The following is a 25,429-nucleotide window of genomic DNA, read 5'->3' on the forward strand; positions in this document are numbered from 1 at the left end:
AGTAGAGATGGAGTTTCACCATGTTGGATGGATCACGAGGTCAGGAGTATGAGACCAGCCCACCTCAGGCTCCCAAAATGCTGGGATTATAGGCGTGAGCCACCACGCCCAGCCCCAGTCTACTTAATGGTTTTTTTTTTTTTTTAAAGTACATAAGTCACAGGTTGCATGAAATAAAATCTGGTAACAATGCCACAACTGTTACATTTTAACATAACTTGTTAAAATTAAAGGTGACCAGGCTTGGTGGCTCATGCCTGTAATCCCAGCACTGGGAGCTGAGGTGGGAGGATCACTTGAGGTTGGGAGTTTGAGATCAGCCTGGGCAACATGGCGAGACCCCATCTCTACAAAAAAATTTTTAAACTTAGCCAGGTGTGGTGGTGCATGCCTACAATCTTAGTTATTCAAGAGGCTGAGGTGGGAGGATCACTAGAGCCCAAGAGCTCCAGGCTATAGTGAGCTACGATCATGCTGCTGCCTCCAGCACAGGCAACAGACCAATACCCTCTCTCTTAAAAAAAAAAAAAAAAAAAAAAAAAAAAATTAAAGGCAAAAATGCCCAGCAACTCTGTAGGTAGCTTACTTAGAACAAAATTTAACTCAATAGAGGTTTTCTACACTGGAGGTTGGCAAACTGATCCAATGGATCCTTCCTCCCTTTTGGGAGGTACAGCTGAACACAGAGAAGAGACTGATTACTGGGGTTTGAGTTGTTACCCTAAATATACTGAGTTATGCTTTATGAATCTTCCCGAGACATCCAGTATATCACTCTTAGAAGTAATGGGACTCTGTGTTACTAAAACTGCTGCTACTCAAACAAGGGATTTATTTTTTATCTAGAGGTAAATAAAAAACAAGGAGCCCATGTCTCCTTTTTTCCCTGAACGCAGAAATTCCTTTTTCTTTTCTAGTTAAAATGTGAAGTTTATAGGTCTCATGGGTTTACACACTAAGCACTGTCTGTCCAATTCCTACATTCTATTCACGCATTCACAAGCTTTGACTATTATCTACATGCAAAGTACCAAGAGGCTAATATAAAGAGAAAATATTTATTCTTTAAAATAATCATTGTATTGACCCTCACATTCACAAGCTTAAAGTTAGGTTGAGAAGCAAGACCTATGCACAAAAAATAAGTCATGATTGCCAAATACAACAATTTTTTATTTTTGAGACAGGGTCTCGCTCCATCATTCAGGCTGGAGCATAGTGGCACGATCATGGCTCACTTCAGCCTCGATCTCCCAGGTTCAAGTAATCCTCCCACCTCATCCTCCTGAGTAGCTGGCACACGCCACCATGCCTGGCTTTTTTTTTTTTTTTCAGTAGAGACGGGGTCTTACTGTGTTGGTCTGCCCAGGTTGGTCTTAAACTCCTTGCCTCAAGCGATCCTCCTGCCTCAGCCTCCCAAAGTCCTGGGATTACAGCATGAGCCACTGCACTCCACCAGTTTCTGAACTCTTAAAAAGCATAAGAATGAGAATCAACACCTTCTGCTAGATGTCACCTTGCCTGGATGTGATGCATGGAACTGTGGTACCCATCTTGCATCTATAATGTGTGCTGGCCAAAAGACAAGGCAGACATGTTCAAGCTGGCAGAGCAGAAGGGTGAAAAGAATAGGGGTCTTGACTGATGTCACTAAACCACAGATTTAAACCAACCCTAGACTGAGGCATCTTGTTACTTGTAAGGATATATTTTCCTTATTTGTGAATTATTTTGAATAGAATTTTCTATTACTTGAAGTCTACAGCATCCTAATAATGTACACAGTCATGTTTGAGATGCAAATTAGAGAACTAAGTAGAGTTGTCCAATAGCCAACTGGATAGAAGCACCTGATCAAAGGAAAAGTCAACACTGTAGCTATATATTTAGGAGGTATCAGCAAACAGAAAGAATTTACATTTGGGGGCTGAGGACACAGGATAAACAGAAAAGAAGGGGCTAAGCACCAAGCCTTAGGGCACCCCAAGGACAAAAAAGAAAAGGATAACACTGAAGAAAGAAGAAATTAACAGTGAGGTAAAACAAAAACACTAAAGTGCAGTGCACAGAAGCCAAGAGGTTAAAAAAGACAAAGAAAAATCACCACCGAATTTAGTGACTCAATAATTCCTTAACATGAAGGTCCCCTTGTCCTTCCACCAGCCTCCTCCTCTCTGAAAAAACACCAGACTTCATTAGCATAATGGTTAAGGGCTCAGACTTGGGCTGACTTCTGGAGCTATCACTCACTAGCTGTGGGTGATACTTAACCGGTCACACTAGTTAAAAGTGTGATCAGGAGGGAATGGAAGCTGAGGAACAGAGCTGGAGTAGAACTCAAAACAAATAAAAGGTCTGAATTTGCGATTTTTTTTTTTTTTTTTTTGAGACGGAGTCTCACTCACTCAAGGCCCAACCTTGAGTCTGGACTTTTAAAGATGGGAGAAATAGCATGTTTAACTGCTGAAGGGGAAGATCACCTCTGATTACAAAACTCTATTACAGAAATAACATTTTGGGGCTGTGTGCAGTGGCTCATGTCTGTAATCCCAATACTTTAGGAGGCCAAGGCGGGCGGATTACTCGAGGCCAGGATTTTGAGACCAGCCTAGCCAACATGGCAAAGCCCTATCTCTACCAAAGATAGAAAAATTAATCCCAGCTGGGCGCGGTGGCTCACACCTGTAATCCCAGCACTTTGGGAGGCCCAGGTGGGTGGATCACCAGAGGTCAGGAGTTCGAGACCAGCCTGGCCAACATGGCGAAACCCTGTCTCTACTAAAATACAAAAATTAGCCGGGCTTGGTAGCACGTGCCTGTAATCCCAGCTACTCCAGAGGCTGAGAGAGAAGAATCTCTTGAAATTGGGAGGCAGAGGTTGCAGTGAACCGAGATCATGCTACTGCACTCTAGCCTGGGTGACAGAGCATGACTTTGTCTCAAAAAAAAAAAAAAGAAAAGAAAAGAAAAAGGAAGGAAGGAAGGAAGGAAAGAAAAGAAAGAAAAGAAAAGAAAGACAGACAGACAGACAGACATTTTGGAATTTATTATAGGAGGTTAGTTCATTAAGCTTTCAAAAATTGGTTGGCACGGTGCCTCACACCTATACTCCCAACACTTTGGGAAGCTGAAGCGGGCGGATAGGTTGAGCTGAGGAGTTCAGCCTGAGAAGCATGGCAAAACCCCATCTCTACAAGAAATACAAAAAATTAGCCAGGTAGGGTAGTGTACCTGTAGTCTCAGCTACTCGGAAAGCTGAGGCAGGAGGATAGCTTGAGCCCAGGAGGCTGGGGCTGCAGTGGAATGGAACTCTTGGGGCCTGGGCCACAGAGTGAGACCCTGTCTCAACAACAACAAAATTATATATAGAACAAAAAGTATGCCAGGTGCAGTGGCTCACACCTGTAATCCCAGCACTTTGAGAAGCTGAGGTGGGCAGATCACTTGAAGCCAGGAGTTCGAGCTAGTCTGACCAACATGGTGAAACCCTACTAAAAATATAAAAAATTAGCTGGGTATGGTGGCAGGCATTTGTAATCCCAGCTACTCGGGAAGCTGAAGCAGAATCGTTTGAACCCAGGAGGTGGAGGCTGCAGTGAGCTGAGAGCCGATATCAGGCCACTGCACTGCAGACTGGGTGACAGAGCGAGACTGTCTCAAAAAGAAAAGAAAAGAAAAACTATGACAAAGTCACAATCTTAAACTCTGCTTCATTTCAGAGCACATCGACTAAAAAGAAAAAAAGATGGATGGCCTGGCAAGGAAAAGAAAAAAGACGGATGGCTGGGCAAGGAGGCTCATGGCTGTAATCCCAGCACTGTGGAAGATGGAGGTGGAAAGATCACTTGAGCCTAGGAGTTTGAGACCAGCCTAGGCAACATAGTACGATCTCATCTCTAAAAAAAAAAAAAAAAAAAAAAAAAAATTAGTCAGGTGTGGTGGTGCATGCCAATATTCCCAGCTACTCAGTAGACTGAGGCGGGAGGATCGCTTGAGCAACGGCGGTCAAGGCTGCAGTGAGCTGTGACCACACCACTACACTCCAGCCTGGGCAACAATGAGGCTGTCCGAGACTGTCTCAAAAAAGAAAAAAAGAAAAAGCATACCTTTTTAAAAAGTAGTAAAAGAAAATAGTAAAGGAAAAGTGTCTAATTTTCTCTTGGTTATATTTCAAAGATCATTCCATAATTAAAACACAAACTCAAAGTACTAAACCACAAAAGCCCAGGTACTTTAAGAGCTAAGAAAATCTATAATACAACTACATGAAACCATTTGGAATATCCCCTTAAAACACTTTCAGTCTTCAAAACTTTCTCAAATCTGGCCAGGCGCGGTGGCTCACGCCTGTAATACCAGCACTTTGGGAGGCCGAGGCAGGCAGATCACCTGAGATCAGGAGCTCAAGACCAGCCTGACCAATAAAACCTCATCTCTATTATGGCAAAAGTACAAAAAGTAGCTGGGCATGGTGGCAGGCACCTGTAATTCCAGCTACTCAGGAGTCCGAGGCAGGAGAATTGCTTTAACCCGGGAGGCGGAAGTTGCAGTGAGCCAAGATTGTGCCACTGCACTCCAGCCTGGATGACAAGAGCAAGACTCGGTCTCCAAAAAAAAAAAAAAAAAAAAATTCTCAAATCTAAAGTATTTTTTCGCTTTGGTCTTATTGAAGATGTATGTTGTCTTGAGATAAGCTTTCTATAAACTTATGTGTACAAGAACCACATAAGAAATACTTAAAATTTTTTATGTTAAATTCAGGAAATTCTAAAATGTAAAACCACTCCAAATTAAAACATGACCACTTCAAAGAAAACGGGATGGTGTTGAAGTTAAGACCAGAACAGCTTTTGACACAAACCACTGCATGCTGTAGAAACGGTAACCTAGTTTCATTTTGAGTCTAGTGTTTGTTGCCCTCAAGGGATCTGCAACTTTCGAGCAAGATTTTTTTTCATTAAATGCCAGATAACAGATAAAGGAGTGGGGGGGGAAATCAATACATTTTAATGCTACAACATATCTTAACTCTTCAGTTTAAAAGAAGCAAAGCATAGTCCTTAGGAACACACAAGTGTATCATATTGACAAACCTCAGTTACTGGTGACCACAGGAAGATTTCAACTCAAGGCTGAACTATAAAACATGTGACAATTTAATGATCTGCTTGTGAGGAGAGAACCCCCCTCAGTATCACATAAAATTCTTAGCTATTTGCTCACTGGCACAACAACTAGTCAGTAATAACACGAGTTGGGAAAGCTGATGGAATATGTTCAAATATACGAAGGTTTTTTCCACATAGTTTTTTTTTTTTTGGTGGAGTCTCATTCTGTCACCCAGGCTGGAGTGCACTGGCACGATCTCAGCTCACTGCAACCTCCGCCTATCAGGTTTGAGTGATTCTCCTGCCTCAGCCTCCCAAGTAGCTGGGATTACAGGTGCACACCACCACAGTCGGCTAATTTTTGTATTTTTAGTAGAGATGGGATTTCACTATGTTGGCCACGTTGGTCTCAAGCTCCTGACCTCGAGATCCACCCACCTCAGCCTCCCAAAGTGCTGGGATTACAGGCATGGGCCACTGCATCCAGGCCACATGTAATTCTTAACTATCTTTTCCCAAAATACTGTTCTCTATAATGTACAACAAATGACTGACTACATATTTCAGAAAGACAAAAGTCCCAAACATCCACATTTCTGAATGAACAACCTGTTCAAGACACCATCTCCTTATACACTCGAGAAGTTACTTTTAGGATATAAGATAAATCCATTAGTAACATTACACACCATAGACATTTACATTCTAACTGCACTGGAATGTCTAAAAATTAGCCTATGAACACCAAAGTGACAGAGCCCAAGAGGAAGTGAACAGACTCCTGGCTTGCAGACAAATGAGTAGGTGGTGGAAACATTTATGTGGGGAGATGATTTTTACACAGTATCTTTCTTAATCTAAAGGAAACCACAGCTCTTCACAATGTATGTGCTATAAATAGATGTCATCAGTCGAAAACCTTAATAAACGTTTTGTTTTTGCTTGCTTGCCTTTAAAAAAAATAACTTTTTTTTTTTTTAAATAACCCAAATCCAATGTGTGGTCAAGATAACCAAACCAATGGATGTAACCAAGCAGGTTGCCCAGAGCCGTGGGTACACATAACTAAGTTTAATTCCCACCTGGGCACACTGGCTCATGCCTGCAATCCCAACATTTTGGGAGGCCAAAGTGCGAGGACTACTTGAGGCCCAGAGTTCAAGACCAGCCTGGCAACACGGTGAAACTCAATCTCTACAAAAAACTTAAAAATCAGCTAGGTATGGTGATGCACGCCTACAGTCCTAGCTACTTGAGAAGCTGAGGCACGAGGATCACTGGAGCCCAGGAATACAAAGTTGCAACGAGCTGTGATTGCACCACTGCACTCTAGCCTGGGCAACAGAGTGAGACTCTGTCTCAAAAGACAAGAAAAAAAATGTATTCTCCTTCATTGATTTATGCTGAAGAAAAGATTTCAATTAACAATGTTTTTTAATATATGTAATATTCTTCAAATATACTTCCCTTACCAAAATCAAAAAATTTTCACATTAGCTCACATCAAGGCAAATTTTTATTTTTTAATTTTATTTTTTGTGACAGAGTCTCCCTCTGTCACCCAGGCTGGAATGCAGTGGCGTGATCTCGGCTCACTGCAACCTCTGCCTCCCGGGTTCAAGCGATTCTCCTGCCTCAGCCTCCCAAGTAGCTGGGACTACAGGCGCACGCCACCATGCCTGGATAATGTTTTGTATTTTAGTAGAGACGGGGTTTCACTGTATTGCCCAGGCTGGTCGCGAACTCCTGAGCTCAGGCAATCTGCCAGCTTCCGCTTCCCAAAGTGCTAGGATTACAGGCTTGAGCCACCGTGCCTGGCCCATCAAAGCAAATTTTCTATCACTACTTTTGCTAACACCTTCAAAGAATGTGGCTAGGGCAATCAAAGACAGTTTTGATCACAGAAACATTGTTCAAGTTAGCATTCCCTCCTTCCCCAACTCCCACCTAATCCCCCCTCAAAAAAAGCACATATATCTAAGAATCAAAAAGTTCTTGTTGGCCGGGCGCAGTGGCTCAAGCCTGGAGTCCCAGCACTTTGGGAGGCCGAGACGGGTGAATCATGAGGTCAGGAGATCGAGACCATCCTGGCTAACATGGTGAAACCCCGTCTCTACTAAAAAAAATACAAAAAACCAGCGGGGCGAGGTGGCGGGCGCCTGTAGTCCCAGCTACTTGGGAGGCTGAGCCAGGAGAATGGCGTAAACCCAGGAGGCGGAGCTTGCAGTGAGCTGAGATCCAGCCACTGCACTCCAGCCTGGGCAACCAAGCGAGACTCCGTCTCAAAAAAAAAAAAAAAAGTTCTTGTCAAATAATTATTAGTCTCTTTTATAAATGCAGGAAACTAAGGCCCACTGGCTAAAAGATGAGTCAGAGTGGCCCTGAGAGTAAGAATTAGCCAAATTTATGACTGCTATGCTCTCTTCTCCCTTAAGATAAAATCCATTCAGATGATTTGTGACTTTTTGGAAGGGGCAGTGAGGGGTGGGTAGTAAGGAAGTTATCTAGATTTTTCTTTTTTTCTTTTTTTGAGACAGAGTGTTGCTCTGTCACCCAGGCTGGAGGGCCAGTGGTGCAATCTCGGCTCACAGTAACCTCCTCCTCCCGGGTTCAAGCAATTCCCCTGCCTCAGCCTCACGAGTAGCTGGGATTATAGGCATGTCCCACCAGCCCAGCTAATTTTTGTATTTTTAGTAGAAACGGGGTTTCACCATGTTGGCCAGGCTAGTTGTGAAATCCTGACCTAAAGTGATCCACCCACCTCGGCCTCCCAAAGTGCTGGATTACAGGCATGAGCCACCGCGCCTGGCCACATTATTTCTTTAACAAACAAAACAACTAATCCTAAACTATAAAAAGAAATGAAGTAATCAAACCCATTTAAATGCAATGCCTAAGATCATTTAGATGCCAAGTGTTAACAAAAGGATGTTGAAAAAAGCACAAACATAATGTAAGCATAAGAAACAGTTAAAATCAACATCAAGCGTGAAAATATCATTCTCTTATTAAATTCACAAAATATTTATTGAGCACCTACTATGTGCCAAGTGCCGCAGCCACAACTACAAGTGTAGTACAACAGACAGGATTCCTGGTCTCAGGAGGCTTACAGTCTCACAATTCATTTATAAATAGATTGTAAGCATTTGTCCTAGTTTACTGGGAAAAGTCCTAGTTTATCATTGTTTTCTCCTAGAATAATGCTAATGATGCCCCCTCACAGGTCTCCCAGTCTGGACAAGTGACATGGTTACTTTATTTATAAAAAAACAAACAGGTCAGGCTCAGTGGCTAACGCCTGTAATTCCAGCACTTTGGGAGGCTGAGGCGGGCAGATCACCTGCGGTCAGGAGCTCGAGACCAACCTGGTCAACATGGTGAAACGCTGTCTCTACTAAAAATACAAAAAATTAGCTGGGCATGGTGGTGTGCACGTGTAATCCCAGCTACTTGGGAGGCTGAGGCAGAAGAATTGCTTGAACCTGAGAGGCAGAGGTTGCACTGAGCTGAGATCACACCACTGCACTCCAGCCTGGGTGACAAGAGGGAAACTCCGTCTCAAACAAGAAAAAAAAATTACTATACCTATAGGGCCACATGTTTATAAAATATATATTAAGATTTTAATCTTTAGCTTCAAACTTATTTTAGACATTCTTATTTTGATATGTACGTGTTACATAATGAAAGCAAATATTTGCTTCAGTTTAAAAAGAGGAAATCAACTCTGATTTTATCACATCAAAATGTATACAAAGTAAATCAAATGAATTTAAAAATTCAAAATGTCAAAGACCAAGTCCCTTGGGGGCAGGTAGCTCTTTTTAAAATACTACTTTAGCATTCCAGCTTGTGCCTATCTTAGTACTGAGAACATATTATGGTTTCTAGATATTTCCCTCTAAAAGGAAACAGGGCAGGAAATGTACGAGTTTGGAATATCTTGTCATAAGGGAAAGAAAGGAAGCTATCAAAAACTATCAGGATTGTGTCAAAAAGAGTGAGGAACCAGCCTGATAAATGCCTATCTGGCAAAGATAGGACAATTGAGTATCAAAGGATTAATAAGAGTTGTGGATTGAAACACACCAAATATGCTTAAATCCACTGGTCACCTTTAGAGGATGCTAAGACAGCCAACTAATTCTTTTGAAAACAGGTAAATGAAGGGCAAAAACATTCCTATCAGATCTCTACCCTAAGAAAACTAAACAGTTGAGGGAAAATTTTATATAAGTATTCCAGCTAATAACTGAAAAACAAATTATAGAATTAAATATTATTTTGCGGTCAGGCGTGGTGGCTCATGCCTGTAATCCTGGCACTTTGGAAGGCCAAGATGTATGGATTGCTTGAATTCAGGAATTTGAGACCAGCCTGGGCAACATGATGAAACCTGGTCTCTACCAAAAATACAAAAAGTAGCTGGGCATGGTGGCACGTGCCTGTGGTCCCAGCTACTCCAGAAGCTGAGGTGGGAGGACCGCTGGAGCCTGGGAGGTAGAGGCTGCAGTGAGCCGTGATCATGCCTCTGCACTCCAGCCTGGGTGACAAAGCCAGACTCTGTCTTTAAATACATATAAAATTTTGCAACCCCTAATGAATGGATATAGGCAAAAAGATCATCAATGACTCATAACAATATCCAAAAAGAAGCAACCAGCTTTTATATCTCCTAGAATTATACACCACTACCTATTAAGTAATCTTGCCCCATGCCTGCAAGAAAAATTGAACCTCAGTTTTTGTTTTGTTTTGTTTTGAGACACACTCTGTCACTGAGGCTGGAAATGCAGTGGCATGATCACAGCTTACCAGAGCCTTCACCTCCTAGGCTCAATCACTCCTCCCACCTCAGCTTCCCGAATAGCTGGGACTATAGGTGTGCGCCACCACACACAGATAATTTTTGTATTTTTTGTAGAGATGGGGATCTCACTATGTCACCCAGGCTGTTCTCAAACTCCTGGGCTCAAACAATCCACCTGCCTCGGCCTCCCAAAGTGCTAGGATTACAGGCGTGAGCCACCGCACCCTACCAAACCTTAATCTTATCAAGCCTATAGATCTAAAAACCAATTTACTGGAAATAAAAGGGATTGAGGAACATATCAAATGACACCATATGGATATAATTAGCGAAATTCAGACTATAGAAAACTATACAACAAATGACTTGGATTCCTCAACAAAAAACTGCAAGGAGCCTGCTCATGGTGGCTCATGTCTAACCCCAGCACTTTGGGAGGGCAAGCTGAGAAAATCTCTAGAAATCAAGAGTTCCAGACCAGCCTGGGAAACATAGTGAGACCCCCCACCGCCATCTCTACAAAATATGTAGCTGGACATGGTGGTGTGTGTGTGCCTGTGGTCCCAGCTACTTGGGAGGCTGAAGCGAGATGATCACTTGAGCCCGGGAGATTAAGGTTACAGTGAGCCAAGACTGAGCCTCAGGCTCAGAGCAAGACCCTGCCCAAAAACAAACAAACAAACAAACAAACAAACAAAAAAACCCTGCAAGGAGAGGAATGGAGAGGCAAAGCGGGAGGGGAGAGAAAGAAAACAAACCTACCCAATCACTTCTTGGGACACTAATTCAAGCAAACTGAAAAAACAATTATGAGTCAACTGGGACATATACACACTGACTGAATACTTAATGATGCTCAGGAAGTTTTTATAAATAATATGATATGTTGTCTGGAGCTTCTTTAAAATGAGAGGGGGCAGGTAGGGAAGTGTAGTGAGTGTAGCAATCCTCCTGCCACAGCCTCCCAAAGTTCTGAGATTACAGGTATGCACACTGTACTCATCCTAGTGTGTTTTTTCTTATGGAACTGCCAAGTTATCTCTATGCATTTTTGTTTCCTAGAATGCTTAAAGGGAGTTTTTCTTTTTTTCTAAAAAGTGGTATGCTTCTGAATGAAACTGCTGAATGAAAAACAAAACAAAACAAAGTAAGAATTTAAAAAGTGATTTGCTAATGGAAGGAATACTTAAGAGTTCTTAAGCTGTGAGAAAAAGTGATTTTTTAAAAATCCGTATCTACCTATATTGCCAATTCCTTCCTCCTCTGCCATAAACTAAACTGTTTCAAGGAATTATTCAATTTAATGCAGTGGTCAGGTGCGGTGGCTTACACCTGTAATCCCAGCACTTTGGGAGGCCGAGGCAGGTGGATCACCTGAGGTCACGAGTTCGAGACGACGCTGGCCAATATGGTGAAACTTTGCCTCTGCTAAAAATACAAAAATTTGCTAGGCCAGCTATTCGGGAGGCTGAGACAGCAGAATTGCTTGAATCCGGGAGGCAGACGCTGCAGTGAGTCGAGATCACACCACTGCACGCCAGCCAGGGAAATAGTGCAAAACTCCATCTCAAAAAAGAAAAAAAAAATGCAATGCAGTGAGTTTGGATGCCATGGTTTGCCACGGCAGGGATTCTCTGCATTAGTAAGTGTAGAGTGAAAGATACCTAAGTACTACCCTATCTACAATGGTATTCCGCCTCAAGATCAGTAGCTTTTTCTCCTTCAAAAATCACTAAATACTTAAATTTTCTCAGAGCAAGACGTGAAACCATCCTGCACGAAGACTCCTGACTACTACTCTCAGTTAATTTCCTAGTAAACAAAAGTTGGCTATTTTCCATATGCTAATGGACTTAGGGGCTTATAACTATACTGAAAAGGGCACTATTGTGCAAGAACTATACTCACAGAAGGGATAAATCATGTTTCTGCATGGAATACAAGAAGGGTGGGGAAAATACTGCCCTACCTTAAAACGGCCTTGGGCAGAACTATCTGTGAATGTCAAAAGATAACTCCTAAAGATATTAATGTCAAAGATAACTTACATTTGTTTAACAAATACAGAGATCCAGCTACATTATATATAGTACATATATATGTACAATCTATGTTATAACCAAAGCGAATCCATGAACAGATATTCAGGCTTCAGAACAGAGTTTAAAAGCTTAAGATGTTTCCAAATAGAAAAGGATATTAGTTGAAAATCAAATAAAATCTGAATTAAATATAAAGTGTAGTTAATAGTAATATACCAATGTCAGTTTCTTAGTTTTGAGAAACACACCATGGTTATGACTTTAACAAAAGAAACCATGAGGAGTTTACGGGTACAGAGTTGCACTCTACTTGTAACTTTTCTGTAAATTTAAGATTATTCCAAAAATTAGAAAAAAATTATTTGTAAGCTGGACATGGTAGCTCATGCCTGTAATCTCAGCACTCTGGGAGGCCAAGGTGGGTGGATCACCTGAGATCAGGAGTTCGAGATCAGCCTGGCCAACATGGTGAAACGCTGTCTCTACTAAAAATACAAAAATCACCCAGGTGTGGTGGTGCATGCCTGTAATCCCAGCTACTCAGGAGGCTGAGACAGGAGAATCGCTTGAACCCGGGAGGCAGAGGTGGCAGTGAGCTGAGATCCCGCCACTGCACTCCAGCCCAGGTGACAGAGATGAAAGACTCCGTCTAAAAAAAAAAAAAAAAAAAATTGTAAAGAGAACTTATTGCAACAGCATAAAGTGAGTTATAATCACTTCAATTAACAGATTTTCTTTGATTTAAAAAGGCAGGCTGCTTTATCACCTTACTTTTCTCAAAAGTGAGACTTTTAAAAAATGGCTGGGTGCAGTGGCTCACAGCACTTTGGGAGGCCAAGGCAGGCGGATCACCTGAGGTCAGGAGTTTCAAGACCAGCATGGTCAACATGGTGAAACCCTGCCTCTACTAAAAATACAAAAATTAGCTAGGCATGTTGGCAGGCTCCTATAATCCCAGCTACTCAGGAGGCTGGGGCAGGAGAATTGCTTGAACCCAGGAGGCAGAGGTTGCAGTGAGCCAAGATCACACCACTGCATTCCAGTCCGGGTGACAGAGCAAGACTGTGTCTAAAAATATATATATACACACACATATATATTTACATATAAAAATATATTTTTTAAAAACTTTGATGTTTTAAGACATTATTAGGATTCTTTGGTAAAGACCAATTAGCAAATGGACTTGGTTTTTTCACCAGAATCCATGTACAAACACGTGTAAGTATTCTTTATGGCACAAATGCCAAACTGGCTAATGCCAAGAAAACCTGACTGACTTCTGACATTAACTGGCATAGCTGCTCACAGATCATAACACTATGGGAATTCAGCACTATTTTCCTAACTGTGAAAGGTGCATATTTTTGGATGTAGCCATTGAAGAATTCACCACCAGAAGATGGTAAGTATAAAAAGAGTGTATACAAGAGCATTCATTATAGCATTATTTATTATAACATAAATAATGGCACATACAGACACAGACATACTGCATAGTCATTGGAATTATGATGCAGATTTATAATAACATAGAAATACATCTATATAAAAAGATTAAAGAACATGTGAGGATGACGTCATGCAATTTCACTACTTAAAACCATGGACATACATATATATATGCGCACTCATATTGAGAGATGTCTCAGGATAGAAGTACAGGCAGAGAAGGCCATACTTTTTTTTCTTCATATTTTTCTAGAATCCTTAGTTTTAACATAAGCACGTAGTCTGATGTAGTGACTCACGCCTGTCATCCCAGCACTTTGGGAGGCTGAGGTGGGAGGATTGCTCGAGCTCAGGAGTTTGAGGCCAGCCTGGGCAACATAGTGAGACCCCACCTATACAGGAAAAAGTACAAAAAATAGCCAGGTGCCATGGCACAGGTCTGTAAGCCCAGCTATTCAGAAGGCTGAGGCGGGAGGATCACTTGAGCCCAGGAGTTCAAGGCTGCAATAAGTTAGGATCACACCACTGCGATCACACCACTCTAGCCTGGGTGACAGTGCAAGACTGTCTCAAAACCAAAAAATGAACAAAAAGCCAACAGCCAAAAGACCCTAAGTTCACAGGTTGTCAATGTTAACTGCAACATTAGCTACATAATTTTAGCTTACGGATATAACATACACCACCACAATACTGTTTAATGCCAATGGACAAACTAATCTAAAATATCAAGTTATTTCATATAAATTCCATTTGTAAATATATATACTACTAATAGTGTTTGTACTTTAGTTGAGAAGATCAGCCAATAGTTTTTTTTTTTTTTTTTTTGCGCAAGCAGACAAATCTCTGTTCTTCTTGCCAAGGACTAACCTTTCCAAATCAATGAATTTGGGAGCTGAGAGAACTTATAATGTATCCAAGATAAACCTATTATGTGAGAGATGAGGAAACAAGAGGTTCAGAAAAGTTAAATGGCTCCTCTAAAGTCAGCAGCTAGCTGATGGCAGAGCTGAGCCTAATACCCAGATTTTTCTCATAAGGCTCAAAATGAAGTATTCCTACATAAAAATATTAATAATATCAGTTGCTGACAAAAATGTGGAACAAGTAGGATTTTTCATGTCTTTCCAGTAGGGATGGAGAAACAGCTTGGTAATTTCTTGTAAGCTAAAGATACACACCATATGACCTAGCAGTCCCACTCCTAGGTATTTACCCACGAGAAATGAAAACTTATATTCACCCCAAAACCTGCCATGAACATTTACAGTGGCTCTGTTCATAATCACCCGAATTTGGAAGCCAAATGTCCCTCAAATGGTTAAGTATGTAAGTGATCTGTGGTATATCCACACAAAGGAATATTACCTGGCAATAAAAAGGAACAAACTGTTGATAAACCCAAACACTTGGACAAATCTCAGCGGCATTACTATGAGTAAAAGAAGCCAGTCTCTAAAGGTTACATACTCTATGAGCCCATGTCACATCCTGCAAAAGACAAAACTATAGTGACAACAGATCGATAGCTGCCCAGGGTGAGGGGAGGGTATGAGTGCAATGGGACAGTGGGAGGGATTTATCTGGAGTGATGGAACTGTTCTGTGTCCTGGCTGTGGTGGTGGTGGTGGTGGTGGTGGTGGTTACACAAACTGATATTCCCAGAACTGTATGAATATCAAAATGTCAATTTTACTGTATATTAATTTAAAAATTAAATTATTTACTCAGTCTCCAGTTTCTAAAAGCCAGAAATACCTATAAATTTCAAATTCTTTTTTTGCAGAGGGCAGGCACGGTCTCACCCTGTCACCAGGCTGGCAAGCAGTGGCATGATTCTGGCTCACTGCAGCCTTCACATCCTGGGCTCAGGTGATCCTCCCATCTCAGCCTCCTGAGTAGCTGGGACTACACCACACCTGGCTAATTTTCTAATTTTTTTGTAGAGACAGGTCTTACTATGTTGCCCGCGCTAGTCTCAAGCTCCTACCCTCAAGTGATCCTTCCGCCTCAGCTTCCCAAAGTGATGGGATTACAGGTGTGAGACACTGTACCCAGCCAAATTCTTTAAATTAATTTTTTGGTTTTTTTTTTTTTTTGAGACAGAGTCTTGCTCTGTCACCTGGACTGGAGTGCAGTGATGTGATTTTGGCTTACTACAACCTCCACCTCCTGGGAAAATATATTTTGTTAAGCACTATACAGGGCAGTGGTTTTTTCAAAGTGCCCGTACCAACCCAATTTTTCTAAATGAAATAAAACAGAATAAAAATTCTAACAGATTGCCTCACAGTTAGTAAAAGTAAGTACTGTCTCCAAGTTTTTGTTTCAGTTGTGGGTGCAGGTATGAATGTGAATATGTGTGGGCACGCATGCACTGCTTCTTACTGTGGATCACAGTCAAAAAGTTTGAGAAATACTGCTAGAGGGAATTAAATAAACAACAGTTCTAGATTTAGAACAGTCCAGCCCTGCAAGAGTTGGCTTCTGTGGACATGTATTTAGTACACAGTGCACCACCGGGCCTTAGAGACATAAATCATCTTTAAAGAAATAAAAAATATCTTAAAAAAAAATCTAACTTTCCATACGAGGTGATGAAAGGATTGAGGAGACTGGAAGGCAGAACAAACTACATTTTGGATATTAATTATAATAATACCTGACAAATTAGAATAGACGCAGAAGTGTTTATTTGTTTACCATAATCCAACAAGAAGAAATTAGTCATATGAAATTCTGTAATTTCTACTATGCATATCATTTCCAAATTTTAGTTTAAACATTTTCTCACTTAGCAACGGTTTCTTAACTTATTATATCATACAAGCTTTAAATATATCTCAAATAACCAAATTATATTCTATTAGAGCAAGGTAAGACACACATTAATATCACAAAAATAAAAATTATAAAAAAGAGGGAAAAAAGGTAAATGTATCTGCTTTTAAGAAAATTATACTGCTAAGTCTCTGCTGTGTAATATATAAAAAGGCTTTTTCCCTTTGTGAATAACCTTTCAGATAAAAGCTGTATTCCAAGATAATTTGGCTTTAGCCACCAGCAGACTATAAATAATTTATTTTTAAAAAGATTCACGCCTGTAGTCCCAGCTACTCGGGAGGCCAAGGCAGGAGAATCACTTGAACCTGAGGTGGAGGTTGCAGTGAGCCGAGATCACGCCACTGCACCTCAACCTGGGCATGGAAGCAATACTCCATCTCCAAAAAAAAAAAAAAACCTCTCCACTAAAACTTATTCTAAAATCTTCATATCTAAAACACCATTATTATTCCGAAAGTTACCTGGCTTGCTTTATTTATTTATTTATTTTTTTGAGATGGAGTTTCAACTGTCACCCAGGCTGGAATGCAGTGGTGCAAATGTAAAAGTTACATTAAATAAAAAAGTTTTAATAATTAATTCATGAGGGACTGTGATTTCAATATTATGAAATGAGACAGCAAAAGAAAAAATTTGCCTGGGCATGGTGGCTCATGCCTATCTTCCCAGCACCTTGGGAGGCCGAGGCGAGAGAATCACTTGAGCCCAGCAGGAGTTTGAGATCAGCCAAGGCAACAGAGTGAGGCAAAAAATACAAAAATAAGCCAGGCATGGTGGTGCACACCTGTAGTCCTAGCTGCTCAGGAGGCTGAGGTGAGATGATCTCTTGAGTCTGGGAGGTGAAAGTTGCAGTGAGCCAAGATGGCACCACTGTACTCCAGCCTGGGTGACAGGGAGACCCTGTCTCAAAATAAAAAATAAAAAATAAAAATAATTAGTAGTGTCTGGGCGTGGTGGCTCAAGCCTGTAATCCCAGCACTTTGGGAGGCTGAGGCAGGCAGATCACGAGGTCAGGAGTTCGAGATCAGCCTGGCCAAGAGACCAGCCTGGCCAATATGGTGAAACCCCGTCTCTATTAAAAATACAAAAATTAGGCGGGGCGCGGTGGCTCAAGCCTGTAATCCCAGCACTTTGGGAGGCCGAGACGGGCGGATCACGAGGTCAGGAGATCAAGACCATCCTGGCTAACACTGTGAAACCCCGTCTCTACTAAAAATACAAAAAAACTAGCCGGGCGAGGTGGCGGGTGCCTGTAGTCCCAGCTACTCGGGAGGCTGAGGCAGGAGAATGGCGTAAACCCAGGAGGCGGAGCTTGCAGTGAGCTGAGATCTGGCCACTGCACTCCAGCCCGGGCGACAGAGCAAGACTCCGTCTCAAAAACAACAACAACAACAAAAAAAATACAAAAATTAGCGGGTCGTGGTGGTGGGCACCTGTAATCCCAGCTACTCAGGAGGCTAAGGCAGGAGAATTGCTTGAACCCGGGAGGCAGAGGTTGCAGTGAGCTGAGACCACGCCATTGTACTGAAGCCTGGGCAACAGAGCAAGACTCCAACTCAAAAAACAAACAAAAAAACAGTATCTACACAACGAATCTCTCAAGTGTAATAATCATTTCAAAGCCATTTTCCATCATTTTAGCCCCTCTTTATTTAAGGATAAAGGAATACAGGGTTTGCTCTTAGGTTGACTGGGAATTCTCTTAATATTGTGAAAATCCAAGCTAGGTCTTTGAGAATATATTAAAAAGTGGTTTGAAATTATTTTCCCTCACTAAATACTTCATTATTTTGTTTAAAATACGATATTACAGGGCTGGGCGCAGTGGCTCACACCTGTAATCCCAGCACTTTGGGAGGCTGAGGCAGGCGGATCATAAGGACAGGAGTTCAAGACCAGCCTGGCTAACATGGCAAAATCTCGTCTCTACTAAAAAATACAAAAATAAGCCAGGCACAGTGGCAGAGGCCTGTAGTCCCAGCTACTAGGGAGGCTGAGGCAGGAGAACTGCCTGAACCCAGGAGGTGGAGGATGCAGTGAGCTGAGATCCTGCCACTACGCTCCATCCTGGGCAACAGAGCGAAACTCTGCCTTGGAAAAAAAAAAAGAAAAAAATAGGATATTACAATCTTCCTATGGATCAGTGGGGGGTATATTTTAAATTAAAAAAATTAATAGGTATACATTCACATACATCAAAATTTTAAGTATAAAAGAATATATAGAGACTACAGTAACATTATTCATGAGAGCCAAAAGCCAGAAACAACCTAAATTTCCATCAATGATACAACGGACAAATAAATTATAATATATACATATAAAATATATATTATAATTGTGGCTTATATGAGGACAAATTATTGTTACGTACAACAATATGGACAAATCTCATAAACACAATTTTAAGCTAAGGAAGCCAGGCACAAACAAGTTTATATGTATTCCACCTATATAAAGTTCAAAAAAACAGGCAAAATTACTCTATGATTGCAGAACTCAGGATGGTGAAAACCTTTGGGAGAGAAGTAATTGGGAAAGGGCATGAGAGGCTACCAGGACATTAATCTTAATTCCTTATTCTTGGTACTGATTACAGAGAAAATTCATCAAACTGTACACCTATGGTTTCTCTACTTTTCTGGAAGAAGTTAGGTTTCCTTGAGTCCCCAAAAACAGAATCAAAATTCCAAAGCTGAAAAGTATAAATGTATTAAAGACTATATTCTGCACTAGCATTAAAAGACAAAATGAATAACCCAACACTGTGTATCTTTATTTAACCCAGCTAAGAGTCATAACCCTCTGATGCCATATGCACAGTAAAGACCAAGAAATCAGGCTGTGTAGCCATTCTTTCCCGTTTTTGTTCTCTCCCAAAAATCCCATCTCACCACACACTCACTGGTTTATCAAGGAACTAACAGAAGAAACCAACTATCTGCTAGGCCATTTGACTTCAGTGAACCGGGAAAAAATAACAGTAAAAAACAAAACACAGGCCCGGGGGTAGTGGCTCACGCCTGTAATCCCAGTACTTTGGGAGGCCAAGGCAGGCAGATCATCTGAGGTCAGGAGTTTGAGACCAGCCTGGTCAACGTGGCGAAACCCCGTCTCTACTAAAAATACAAAAATTAGTCAGGTGTGGTGGCACATGCCTATAATCCCAGCTACTTGGAGGAGGCTGAGGCATGAGAATCGCTTGAACCTGGGAGGCAGAGGCTGCAATGAGCCGAGATCACACTACTGCACTTCAGCCTGGAGGACAGAGCAAGACTCTGCCTCCAAAAAACAAACAAACAAACAAACAAACCACCCCTCCTCACAAAAAGTTTACTTAGCAAAATGTATGATAGTAAATCATTCACCTAAATTTTGTTTGTTTAGTCATTCTGGGCTCACACAGCATTAGGGCTGTTATTATACATTCTGGTCAAATTAAGTTGTTTTCAGTATACTGCAAAATCTAAGGTGAGTCCAAGACCACCATATGCCAATGCCTCTTTATCAGCAATTCAATACTAGTGACTGACTCCACTGATGGGCAAGCCTGCAGGTGGCTCAATAATAAAAGAAAATAAGGATTAGCAGATTCTCCTGAGGTAAATCCTACTGTATTACTGATGTGTCTACCTTATCTGAAAAGTCTCTAGGTAACTCTTATGGGCTCACGGACTTATCACAATGCTATCCTGCAAAAAATTACAGAATAATTTAATTCTATAGTAACCTAAGAAATCCTATTTTTAAAGCTGTATGCAGGTAATAAAACTGTATACACGGCCTTAATTGAATTTACTTTTCAAGGTAATCAATCACTTGAACTATGTTTAAAAAAAAAAAGAAAAGGCCGGGCGCGGTGGCTCAAGCCTGTAATCCCAGCACTTTGGGAGGCTGAGATAGGCGGATCACGAGGTCAGGAGATCGAGACCATCCTGGCTAATACGGTGAAACCCTGTCTCTACTAAAAAAAATACAAAAAACTAGCCGGGCGTGGTGGTGGGCGCCTGTAGTCCCAGCTACTCAGGAGGCTGAGGCAGGAGAATGGCGGGAACCCAGGAGGCAGAGCTTGCAGTGAGCTGAAATCCGGCCACTGTACTCCAGCCTGGGCGACAGAGCGAGACTCCGTCTCAAAAAAAAAAAAAAAGAGGCTAGGTGCAGTGACTCACGCCTGCGATCCCAGCACTTTGGGAGGCTGAGGTGGGCAGATCACAAGGTCAGGAGTTCGAGGCCAGCCTGATCAATATGGTGAAACCTTGTCTCTACTAAAAATACAAAAAAATTAGCCAGACACGCTGGTGCGTGCCTGTAATCCCAGCTACTTGGGAGGCTGAGGCAGGAGAATTGCTTGAACCCGGGAGAAGGAGGTTGCAGTGAGCCGAGATCATGTCACTGCACTCCAGCCTGGGCGACAGAGCAAGACTCCGTCTCAAAAAAAAAAAAAAAAGATAATGTCATCTTTACCATAAAGCTGCCTTTTTGCTAAAAAAAAAAAAAAAAAACAAGAGAAGGATGGCCGGGCGCGGTGGCTCACGCCTGTAATTCCAGCACTTTGGGAGGCTGAGGCGGGCGGATCACGAGGTCAGGAGATCGTAGCCATCCTGGCTAACATGGTGAAACCCCGTCTCTACTAAAAATACAAAAATCAGGAGGGCGAGGTGGCGGGCACCTGTAGTCCCAGCTACTCGGGAGGCTGAGGCAGGAGAATGGCGTGAACCGGGAAGGCAGAGCTTGCAGTCAGCCGAGCTCGCACCACTGCACTCTAGCCTGGGGGACAGAGTGAGACTCCATCTCAAAAAAAAAAAAAAAAAAAAAAAAAAGACAAGGAACTACACATATAATCTACAGGCCTAAAGCAGAGTTCATAAAATCTGATAGGTAAAGAGACCTTACTTTTCTTTGCTTCCCTTGCCAAAGTAAAAATTCATAAAGCACTCAAATCTATAGCCCCAATAGCAGTTTATAATCAAAATCTCAGAAGAGCAATGGAAATTGTATTAGATAAAATGTTCATAAGTATTTTTAAAAATCAAACATAACTACTATATAAACAGATTAAAATAAACAACTGATATTGCCACTGATTCTACAAAGCACTTCATGGCTTGCATTAACCATGAAAATTTATACAAGGCTTTGCACGTGATTCAACTCTGGACACAGAACCCATTGAGATACGTTAATGTCCTAAAACACCCCTTTCACTACATAAGCTCTGAATAGGCTTAAAACAAGCACAGCCTGTGGGTAGCACTGTAGAATTTGGAGCTAGATTTTACCGTCCCCACCAAGTTCAGCCAGCCATAGAGCAACAAATCAAAGTTCCCATAAGCACATTGCACCTGCAAGACTTAGGTATACTCCAAGTCAAATATTTGCAATTTTTTCATCCCAAATCTGCACAAATGAAAAAATGCAGATCGCAGTGCCAGACTTCTAAATCTTCTCATAAGACAAAATGATCTGTAGTTTTACTCCAACATGCTCCATATCCTACCATGTATTGAGTCTCTATTATGATCATATGCCACGAACTGCTAGGAGTTTGCATACATTATCTCTAATCCTCATAACAAATCCCATTCTGCTGATGAGGAAACTGAGGCCAGAGAGGTCAAAGTGCCTTGTTCAATATCATAAGACCAGTAAATGGTGGAGCTGGGGTTTTAAATCTAGTCATGCCTGGCTCCAAAGCATCATCTCCATGAGCCTTCTTCAGCTAACGTCACTAACCAACCACACCAGTTCACCTCTATTGAGGTAAATTCAAGTGCTGATTGTCTGAAATGATGACAACACCTGAGAAAAATATCACACCTAAAATGGTAGCACAAGACCCAAGACTTCACAACAAGGAGGTGCAGTTATGTCCTTTAGAATAACTAGTTTTAAAGGCTATGGTTCAAAATACAAGACAATGCACTTTTTTTTTCTGTTGTCTATCAACTGACTTTTTATAACAAGGGAAATGAAACTCAAGAGTATATTCACATTTTTTTTAGTAAAATTATCTAAAACCCCTGAGAAAAGGGTGACTTCAAAAGTTCACATTCTAGTTTACCTCTTCGTTAGGCTTCAGACACTCAAAATCACATCAGTAGCATTACTAATCAACTTTTTTCTTCTACAGACTTGAAAAGTATTTTCTTACCACACTACGAGATTACTTCCCATACTTAGAACAGAAATGGAAACAGCTCTGGGTGTCACAAATCAGATCTTGAGACCACAGTTGCAGAAAGTAGGTGCTGTTTTCCCTTGAGTAGGAGCTGCTGATCTGAAACCTCCTAAGGGAAGGGTGTCTGAAGAAGAGTGTTGGAGAAACTAAAGCAAGCTGTTTGCATTAATGAGAGTGAACTGCTGGCACCACTACTCCTTAAGTGTTTCACTGCTATGCAATTGTTTTCCAGCTTCCAAGTTCCGAATTTGGCAGGGAGAGAATGCTGTTCTCACAACTGTATGTGTTATATGATCAGCTGCTCTATGATGTGTGGGTGTTTAACTAGGTAAGTGACTGGTTTAGAAGAGGTTCTGCAATACTAAATCAAGGAAGCACACTCTCCCCTGAGATTTTAATGGTCAGTATACTACAAAGCATATACAAAGAAGAGTAACCTATTTGCACTCTGAAATGGTTTGGGTTTAGAATAGCCAAATGATTTCAGACAGTAAAACTTCAGGCATGACATGAACAAAAAATATAACTTGTAATATAAGGCACTGGCAGCATGTTTATGAGATAATAAAAGCGGCAATATTTGCAACTTCAGCATGCTTTCAAACTTTTGGATACGCTGCATAATTATTAGAATAAATGCTATTCTTCAGGTGTATGGAACAGGTTCTATAGGCAAGATTCCAAGGCTTCCTTGCCTACCAAAGTGCCAGTTAATATCATAAACTTCTTAGCTTCTCAGAACCCCGCCCCCCGCCAAATGCAAAAAATATGAAGGTCTCAAAGGATTCTTTAAGTGAAAAATGTCAGAATCGTAAGCTCCTAGAGAACCGGTACTGTGCTTAAAGTTACTACCCATTCCAACACTATCACAAGCTGGAATAAATCTCTCTTGATTGCAATACGACCAAAAGGCAAAAGCTGGGTGCAGAGTAATTTAAACAAAAATAGCTGATATTTATCACCTGCTTATTGATAGCTGTGCAAAGTTCATCCTAGGTTCCAGATTCTAAATATGGAGGCTGAATTCCGTAACCGCAATTAAAATCCTTCCATTAAAACAAAATTTCCAGATGAATGATTCTGATGGCACCATCACCATTAAGACATGAAATCACAGTTAACAAAGTTGAAAAAAAAAATCCTCTTTATGGAGCAGGTACACCGCTATGAGAATGATACAGCCTTCTTTTAAGAGATCAGATCAACTTCAGCCAACACATAAAGATTCAGTATAGGCATTATAAAACAGACCTTGGACTTTGCTGTTGAAATGTGCTACATTTAGAATCTGGTGCCAGGAACATACATCACCAATTGGTCAAGTCTAAGCAAATTATTTGGACTCTAGCTTTAACTATTTCTGAAAGACTCTCACATACATTTCCTTTTTACAGTAAGACAAGGAAATGATAATTTACAAGTACCTAACTTATCCTAATCAAAGAACAAAACACAAGGTTACATGCATAAGCTACTTTGTTGTTCACTGCTCAGGGCCAGACAATGTAACTCTAATCCTTAAAAGAAAAAAGAAAACCAACTAACCAACTAAACAAAACACACAACCCAAGTCCTTTCACTTTTGCGTAACATAGATCTTAACCTGAAGTCCCAGGACCAGCTTCAATTTGACTGTAGTGGCACACAAAATGTGTCTATTTAATAGAGAAGACGGTTCTAAAGACTTCCATGACCCCAAAGATTACTAACCACTGAAGACAGTTCCAGGATCACTAAAACTTAGTGAACAGTTTAAACAAAATTATACTAAAGATATTATCTATCTGAATACTGTGCACCGTCCTGATATAAACAACCAAGCTGCCTGCCACCACTGATAATCAATGTCAAGCCCCACCCACAAAACAGCCTCACTCGGCAACATCACCTGTATTCAGCTTAGACACCACACATCCCAGCAACAGCAGCTCCTCAATCCCTAAGCACACACATGTTGTCAACAAAGCATGTGCTAGTTGCCATTCCCAGAATAATACGGGCCTGGCCATCCTCTGGAAAAAAAAAAAAAAAATCCCATTCTTTCTTGAATACTACCCTACTAATACACTATGCCTTCATCATAGATCCCAAACATTACAACAGAATAGGAGAAACTTGCACACACCATATCTAATTAACTGGGAAAAAAGCATCACTCAGGTGTTCCTGAGGGTCCACGGGAGATGCACGTTAAGGGAAACATTATGATAATGATGCTTGAACACGGGGACAATCTGGGGGCAAAGGCAGACTCACGCAGGAACACCCCGAGAACGTGGATGTGGAAAGCACCCTTCTCCAAAGGCACAAGCACATTCCTTTGATTGGCACAAGCCATTTCTGACAATGGATCCCGGTGACAGGGGCTGCTCAGCAATCAGGAAGTGAGTGTATGAGTGTGTCTGTGTGTTGTGGGGGAGGGATGCTCTAGTTGTGATCAAAGCTGGACCTTTTCAGAGAAGGTCTCGAATCCTGAAGACAGACTTCGAGGTGAGGGAGGAGCATTTATCATTTCTACTGGAGACATCCCTCGACAATGAACATGTTACGTGGAGATGTAACGGGGGTGTCACTACCTTTGGTGTCTCCGATCTAAGAATCTTCAGCAGAGTCTGATTGGAGGGGAGGAGGAGGTGGGGGTGGAGAAAGGTCTGCATTACCCACTGGTGTGAGCGTGGGGCGGCCGGTGGCGGGTGTACATCAGACGCATTTTATCTGCTAGCGGCATAATACTCCTGGGGGTTGGAGGTTTGGGTGCAACCGCAGGGCGGGGGAGGTAGTGGGTGCAAACCACCAGCTGCAGGGTAGGAGAACGCTCGCAGGAGGACCGGTGCAAATCTCCCCTCGGCCCGCTAACCCGTGCCGCCCCAGCCTCCCCTCAGGCCTCGGAGCGAGCGGACCAGCTGCAAAACTGCAGCCAAGCCCGGGTCCAGGAGGGAGGGGGCGAAAGGGCAGGAGCAGGGCACCCCCAGCCCAAGCTGGGTGCCCG

General features: G+C 41.7%; 1 protein-coding gene across 3 annotated transcripts in view; it reads right to left on the reverse strand.

Annotated features, from left to right (window-relative positions):
• ZNF652 (zinc finger protein 652) overlaps positions 1–25,429 on the reverse strand; it is a 70,751-nt gene that overhangs the window by 44,932 nt on the left and 390 nt on the right. Inside the window, exon 1 of one of the 3 annotated variants that reach the window (XM_033183395.1) lies at positions 22,414–22,878. The exons of the other annotated variants lie outside the window; for them this stretch is intronic. The gene's annotated coding sequence lies outside the window, so the exon portion shown is untranslated. Of the gene's footprint in view, positions 1–22,413; positions 22,879–25,429 lie in introns of those variants that run through there. 3 annotated transcript variants of the gene reach the window in all.

This window comes from Trachypithecus francoisi, unplaced genomic scaffold (assembly GCF_009764315.1).
Source record: "Trachypithecus francoisi isolate TF-2019V2 unplaced genomic scaffold, Tfra_2.0 Lachesis_group20, whole genome shotgun sequence".
Taxonomy (NCBI): Eukaryota; Metazoa; Chordata; class Mammalia; order Primates; family Cercopithecidae; genus Trachypithecus; species Trachypithecus francoisi.